Source organism: Neopsephotus bourkii, unplaced genomic scaffold (genome assembly GCF_033783945.1).
Source record: "Neopsephotus bourkii isolate Nb327-2 ecotype Australia unplaced genomic scaffold, CSIRO-AGI_Nbou_v1 NB_620, whole genome shotgun sequence".
Classification (NCBI taxonomy): domain Eukaryota; kingdom Metazoa; phylum Chordata; class Aves; order Psittaciformes; family Psittacidae; genus Neopsephotus; species Neopsephotus bourkii.
Window position 1 is genome coordinate 1,840,122 of NW_026901120.1, and position 8,510 is coordinate 1,848,631.

Sequence of the window (8,510 nt, forward strand, 5' to 3'; positions counted from 1 at the left end):
AGCACTTTTCATCTTTACAACACTCTCTGCTGGTCAGTTTTTATTATGCCTACCAGACAAAGTGCTTTCCTTAATGTCCACTAGGAAAGAGATTTTTCTCCCAGACAAGCTTTTAGCCTGACCAGCAGTAACTACACAATAAAGACAAATACACATTTTCTCATATTACAGTAATTGATGGAAAAAGTTAGGTCTAAGCCCAGGATGTTTGTATCTGCCTCTGTTCCCAGCTAACACCATCCTGAAGACGTTCTTTTTTATGGTACCATAATATTTGGTACCAGCTCGGCCTGAAGTGCTCCCTCAAGGCTTTGTATTAGGATCCGAAAGGATGAAAGAATGAGCTAACAAGATCAGAGCTGTTGCAGGTTCAGCTTTAGGGGCCACAGAAAGTAAGTTTCTACTCTGTAGCACTTGCTTATTCCTAAAGCGATTAACTGCTCCAATACAGTATTTACAGCCACGCTGCCTGCCTCCTTTTCCCCCCTCCAAGCAAAACTGTCGCTATTTTAATGCTATAATAAGAAGCTGATTTGCTAATGTGTGACTTCAAAGGGAAACTTCCTTCTACTGCTTGATCAAATATTAATGGGGAAGAAGGCAGCATGGGGATGTCTCACAGAAGCCCAGGTTTGCACATTTGGGGCTCCCAAGCAGCCCACTCCCTGGCTGGTGGCTTTTGTTCTTGCCAGGTTATCCAATAAAGTTGCCTGCAGGAAGCTTTCCATCTTATTTCTCAAACTGTGGCCAGGGACGAGAACTACCTTCCCAGCACAATCTCTCTGTCCCCTTTAAACTCCAGGGCTCCAAAGGAAGGAAGTGCCAGAAGAACCAGCTGCAGAGCAAGGCCCTTCACCATTCCATACCCGGGAGGGTTTAGCAATAATACAACAGGCTGGGAGGGAGCAAGGAAGGAACAAGCCAGAGTAAGGTATGGCTTAAAGCCCCACAAAAGGATGCATCTGTCACTGCAGACTGCATCTGCCATGCAGGCACCTTTGCAGACGATACCCCAAGCTCGCATAGAAGCTACAGCCAAAGACACTTCTCCCTTTAAGCTAGAGAGGATCTGATGGGGTTCCCTCAGCCAGTACCTGATGCACGAACACATCAGTTCAGTATGTCAAACACAGCACATGTCCCTGTCTTCCAAGATCAGTCCTTATTGCCCTCTTTCCCCCCCTCTCTCTGTGCAGACAGCTCAGCAAGCACAGTAAAGCGTTACCAGGAAAGCTTGTTCATCACCTGCATGATGTGCTTCGGAGGCAGGACTGTCAGCAGGTTTCACGCTACCACTGCACATCCTACCAGCACAGAGCCTGTGCACGACAGCCCAAGCAGACAGGGGAAGTGTGCAGAGCTGCTCCTGCATCGAGATGAACTCGGAGCTGCGCACAGACCTGCTTAAGGAGCTCAGACATGTAGGATGGCTGAGGAGCTGTAAGGGGAGTTGTCAGGGTGAAAGAAAGCTGAGGAAGAGCTCCGACAGCAGCTCCTGCTTGGGGGCTGGCAGCCCTCAGGTGCCAATCCTGCACAGGCTTTACATTGCACAGTGCTGAGCTCAGAGGGATGTTGTTTCGGATGAGACCTATGTGCCTTGTTGTGGTTCTCTGGATCTGATGCAAATAAAGAATGTAACCATGCTCTATGGTGTTTTATTCAAATCCCCATTCAGGTCTCTGCACCTTTTGTAATTTCTTTTTCCTACACTGCCAAGACTCATGTGTAAAACGAAGATGCTGTAAAAGGCTTGGCAAACCAGCTCTGTATGCACGATCTACATCTGCTAACACTGGTGTTACACAGAGCTGTGGCAAGTCATGCCCTGCTCAACGGCACTGAAATAAAACTCCCCCAAAAGCTGATGCTGCTGGCGACCCCTCTCAGGAGGGACTGAAGCGTTCACTATATTGTAAAGACCATAAAGGACAAACACTGCTCCTTTCCCTCATTCTGGGTTCTTGCACCAAAAAACATAACCTTTCCAAGTAGGATCCAGATCCAAAGAGGCAACTCACTTGGGCTTGCTCTTCAAACAGACTAAAAAGCACCTGCAGGAAAAGCTTGTTGCCTGGAGATACATCATGATGTGTTTGCTTTGGTTTGTGGTTATTTTTCACATATCATCGAACACTTGTTTTGAATTTTTGAGCAAATTTTGGTGGGGTTTTGAGTCTTTCATATCTAGGTTATCCTGAGCATGTACCTCAGTGTACCTAGAGAGGAACTGCAAGAAGGATGGGAGAAAAACCATTCAGATCTCTGAAACTGGATGGGAGCAGTGTCTTCACACCTCCCAAGTGTTTCCCAGGGGAGAGAGCAGTTACTCTTGGCCTGCAGCCTTTGCACATGGTGGGCATCCTATGGAAGCACATCCTAGCACATCAGCACTGCAGCCATTAGCAGAGGAAACGAAAGCATACACAAGGTGAAGCAGGTAGGTTACCATAAAACCAGCAAACAGTTAAAAAACAAGAACACCGTGATGCTGACTTGGTTCTTGCAATTCATACTGCAGAGACTGGGTGGCTATGTTACGTTATCATCGTTTATGGTGTTTGTTTCAGATCTTTCACTGCTTTCCACCTCATTACATAACTGCTATAATTGGTGACTTAGTCCCCAAACGTTCAGGATTTCAATTATTTATCAAGCAGTTGAAAATATCTTAAATCTGAAGGGTTCTGCATGAAAAAAGGGGTTCTGTTCTATCAGTGCCATCCCCCAGGTTTAATGCCACCCCTGGCTAATCTCAATAAACATTTCAGTACCACAAGTCATTCTTCATGATGGGAGCATTGGCTCCTGGCCTCCCTAATGGGTGTATGGTACATGAGGCCCTGTGATGGAGCCAGAATTGCCTCGTGTCACCGCTGCAGCACCCAAGCCTTCTCACGTGGGAGCGGTGCGACAGCCAAGGCGCTTATTCAGCCTCACGCAGAGGGATATTCATTAATGTTTACTGATGTAGAATGCACACACTACATTAGTCACAATCCTATAAATAAACATTTTCTTCATCCACACTACATTAAGCCTGATCCTATAAATAAACAGACAGAGCAGTCAAAGCTTTCTAAGATATCCCCTGCAGAAAGAGAGCTACCGTACCAGGACACATCACAGAGCAGGACTGCAGCATCAGCTGCTTAAGAAGAGGCCATAGCTTTATTATGTTATCATGGTAGACCTATTTGAATGAAAAATTGAGGTCTTTTTTAGGGGAGAGTGGGTAAGTTTATGTATTGTAGTACTGACTTTTCCTACTGTCTGATCATAAGGTGTGAGGTGCTGCCCACAGACTTGGCTAAGAACTTTACTGTAAATGCAGCTATAAACTCAGTGTCCCATGAGCAGCACCTAAATGCCTGGATCATGCACAGCCTTACAAGATAAGGAATATGTAGCATCATCTTACATTCACACAGTATCCCCTCTACTGAAGGAAAACCCCTATGCTGTTCAAACTAAATACCCATAGGATTCACTTTACCAGCCACAGAAACGCAGCAGCTGATTAGCTGCAAACCAGCTCTGGATGGAGAGAACACTATTTCCAAATAAGATGACAAGAAAGAGTAAGGACGATGAATACAATCACCTAAAGTGGGCTCTGAAGCCAGTGTGAGTGGTATTAGTGCCTTCACATAAACTGCAAAATCTGTTCTTAATCCACTTTAGCCATCAACCAGCTAAGGAAATTCAACCAAAAGAAAGAAAACAGAAAGAAAAAACATTAAGATGATGGAAAGGTACAAAAAGAAAGAATGGAATGGCGTCTTTAACCTTGAGCAAGTGGGCCTGAAAACTCCAAAATGAATAGAAACAAGGATAGAGAAAAGAAAAAGGAAAGGGGATGGGATTAGTATTTAATCTAAGGCACAGTTTTGTTAGCTATGTGTTATTCCTTGGCATGATACTCTACCAGACTCTAGGCATTGTCTTTACAACAAATAATAGTTGGTTTTTAACACATAAAAACCTGAGGCTAAGAGCCTCTTACAATTCCCTCTGTCTCGATGTGCCTGCATGTGTACAAACTGAATTACATTCAGGAGGTTTCAGATCAGAGATCAGAGAGCACTGAGCACTACTCAGATGACTGCTAATATGATGCATTGGACATTTTAATTAACTTCCCCTCTCTGGGTTGACTGTGTCTGTGCAGCGCAGTCAAACGCACTCTTAAGTTTTAAGACCTTAATGACAATGAGACAAAATTAGGCCAAGCTATTGAGCTGTCCCTGGAGATCAGGGCTGGTGTGCCGCTTTTTCCCCCCATGAGGAGAAGACCAACCCAACGGCATTACAAAGGGAGTGCAAGTGATTGTTACAGCATGAGATTTATCTGACATACAGAATATCTGAGGCCTAAGCAAGGTTCTGTCTAACATTTCCATTCTTTTGCTGAATCTTACCTTAGTAAAGGCACTTCAGCAACCAGAAACAAAGCTGACTATTAATAACATTGATTCTTTCTCTATTTTTCCTTCTCAAGAGGGTGCAATCAAGAGAAATGTAATTGGTCATGAAAGACAACATCTGCATCACGTATCCATCATATTTCCACTTGGAAAGCTCCCCAGTGTGGCTGTTCCGTTTGGTGTGCATTACTTTTATACTCCTCATTAATGAAGTTGATTTTGTTATTAGAGGCCTGGAAGCTGTAACAAGGGGTGATATTTACATCCAGAGCATCTGTGTTCCTTTTATAGGTGATGCAGTTCCTCAGGAGCGGACACAGATGACTAAACCAATGGGCAAGGTATGTTGACTTTTTATTTTACTTAACAGTAATGAAATGTAACAAGTGCACCAGAGGGATACATTTTCATAAGCAGACAAGCAGATGGGTGAAGAAATTTGACTTGCTATAAAAAGCTCATAACAGCCGAGCAGCCTGAAAGGCCCTGTGGAAGGAGCAGGCTATACTGCAACGTGTATCCCCCCTTCAAAGATAACATGTTCTATGTGGCAGCCTCTCTCTTTAGCACTTATTCAACCTACAGGTGATGAGCTTAGAAGCATGGCTGCTGGCAGCTAGTCCAAAGCCATACACTTCCAGACCGTGTTTTGCTTAAATTCCTCCCAATTTCCCTCTTAGATGATGATGGGTGGAACGGGGGTGGAGAAGAAAGAGGTTTTAACACGAATCTTTCATTCAGTTGATTTCATTGCCTCATGGAAATAATGTCTTTCAATAAATTGTAGTGAAGCATCAGAAGTTTTCTACTTGAAATGGTCCAAAACCACATGCATGCTGGAGGAGATGTTAATATCAACTATCACCTGCAGATTAGGCACACAGTCTAACCAAGCCACAGCAAACCAAACCCAGGCTCTTCCCAATATGCACTGCACTGGTCAGAAAGGCAGATGTATCCTTTCTGTACCTTAAACTGGAGAAATCTGTACGTTTGTGGAACACAGGGGGACTTAGCCGCAAATCTGTTTAGGACTCTATGTTACATGTCTATGTCTTTGGCTTTACCTTGCACCAGTGTTGAGATCTAAATCTGCTGTGACTGCCCTGCAGCTATGCTGCAAGATTCTGACAGCAAAAAATGCTTCAGACCCTCCCTTTGTAGTTGTGATCACCGAATCCATCCAAAATACCTACAACAAGGCACAGAAGCAATACAAATGTCAACAACCGAGTAGAAGGGAGCAATAAGCAGAGCGCTGCTGAGCAAGTAGCTATGCGCTGCCGCTGACTGCAACCCTTGATGGCAAACTGTTCTTCTCATGTTCACAGCACACAAAACACAGATTGTGCTTGCCAAAACCACCATCAAGAAGACATTTCTTTAATTAGCTGGCTTCAGAGGAAATGGGGAAAATTAATTAACACTCCTTATCCCTCAGTGAAGGCTCAGACTGAAGGCCCAGGTCAATACTGCTGCATACGGATGCTGAAAGTCCGGCACATCACCCTGACAACACTGGTGGATGCCTGGCACCCCTAAAAACCAGGCAGCTCACCACCAATTTCCATATGTTCTTTAGTGTACCAGAATGCTTGACTAGGAGCAGCAATTCTGGTCAGCCTGCTTTGATGTTTTCAACATTCTAACCTGTTGCTTTGTTGTGCTCGAGTCTTTTGTCTTTGGGATTTCACATGCAAACTGATTTTCCTGGCTATTTGTGTTCATCTGCAAGAGGCATAAGTCATCAAAAGCAGATACAGATGAATACTCCACTGCACATTGTGGGTTTTCTTGTTAATACCGACAAGACATAACAAGGCAGCCTGAGAAATGTATGTTATAACCAGTCAAGCAGATGGGTGCAAAAATCTGATTTGCTATAAAAAGCTTATAGCTGCTGAAAACCTTAAGGATTTGCTGAAAGGACTTAGCTGTAACAAATCATGGCAGGGTACTCAAAAGACTGATCCTGTTCTGTCCAACTGTCTTCTCAGCATTAGCTTTCCTGCAGCTGTGCCAAGGCTATACCTAACGTAGTGTTCCATGGTGGGATGTGCAGCATCAGACTGCTGGTCCTGGGGGGTAATGGCCAAACTACAGATGCCACAGGCCCTTGTCCAAATGCATGTTAGTATTGGACTGTATTCACTCTATACACTCCAGTGGGGTTTGTTTGGAAGAATCTGCTCTGTGCACTCAGAGACGCCTCTGCAATGCAAGCCAAGGCACAAGAAGTGGGGACAATCGGAGGACTCAATTCAAAGGCATGCTCTCATCCAAACCACAGTTTGCTATACTGCAGACATAGCCGCATGCACACAGCTCACCCAGGCAAACAAGCCCCCAGCGAGTGGATCTTCAATCAGCGTGGAGCATCCATTAACCCCAGTCAGAGCTCACCCCTCTACAAACTCACATCACCCTCTGAAATCCAAGTCCCTGCCTCAGTCACATCTTCTAGGAACTGGTGACTAGTGCGAGGTCAGCTATCATGGGCCTGGATCCCTCCAAAGGAAGAGTAGATGCTTCTGCCAAGAGACCTGATGTCAAAAGCTGTTGTGAGGCCTCTGGGTCCACCCTCCCTGTGCTAGACAAGTTGCTCAGGCCATCCTGGTAGCTTACAGACCTCCCCAGCGCACAGGGACACCTCCCAGCTACCCCAGGGAGCCCTATTTCCACATTCCTTTATCTCATCTCCACCCAGAAGGGACCATTCTATGATTCTATTTTACTTCCTACTTACTGCTGATGTATTTTGCAAATACAACTCAAATGAGCTTTTCTACAGGCTGTCGCATCTCTCCATCATCCAACACCATAGAGCACAGCTGCATTCTTTATGTGCATCAGATCCAGATCTGAGCCTCTGGAAGCCTGAATCAGAAAAGGGTCAAGGCTGTCCAGCTATGCAGGCTCACAGGGCTGATACTGTGATAAGAATAAAGTATCTGTTCAGTATAAATGGAAACAAGACATACCTGCTAAGAAACAGCAAAAATAAGCATCTGTGCAGACTCACATGGGAGTCTGACATTGCAATGTGACCGATATCCTTAAAAGCACTTCAGAAGCCCTAACCATTTACTAAATGAACCTGTTGGTCCACACCTGCGTGTCTGCTGAACACCAGGTTCCCTGTTTTAAACCCCAGTGAGAATTCAGCTTCCCACTGGTGATGTGGAGAGCCCCAACACACAACCCTGAAGTGGGAAGGCACCAAACACACCACCATTCCCCACTCAGGTAATGCTCCTGCCTGCTTTCCCAAAGTCAAGGGGAGGGAGCATCACTGGAAAACATATCCTGCTGCTTTAAAACCCAGCAGCGATGACTGGAATCCATAAATCAGGTTGGGTTTTTTCTCCCCCAGACCTGTGGGACTGCTCCAAGCATAATTAGGTTTTGGGTTTACAAAAAATACCAGCATCTGTTTCCTGCTGTGTGCATGCTGCCAGTCTGAGGGGACTGCTCGGGGCTCGCTACAGCTTTTGTTCTCACAGACAGAGAAGGTTTTGCTGTGCTGGGGTAGGGTAGCTGACCTTGGACCTCAGAGACAGGTTATGTGTGGGACTGGGAGCAGGGGTGAAGGAAGGAAAGGTGCTGAAATCGGAGCGCCTCATCCTTCAGTTGAATTTCATTTGATGAATCTCAGTTTAAATTAATAATCCCATTACTAATGGGATGCCAACAATCCCATTACTAAATGATGCTGGCATAGAATCACCACAAGCATACGCCTATCTCTCGCTATAAAGTCAGTACCAAGAGTTTGGAGGCTGACCCAGCCCCTTGCTGATTAGCAAAGAAACATCCTCTTGTTAGATGGAAAAGCTTTCCTTCCCCATGTAGCAACAGAGGAAAACATCACAGCAGTTCTACCAGAGCAACACTCTCTTCAGCAAAACAGGGTGCTAGCGAGGGGTTAGCAGAGAGGGATCTGTTAGTCCTTCTCCTCCAGTTTGTGATGGAGCTTCTGGGTGTGCTGCTTGGTGACCGTGGTACCAACACCATCCATGCTACCCTCATCACACCCCAAGAGCAGCATCAGGGTACAGCACTGCATAACACAAAACCCTGGCTGTG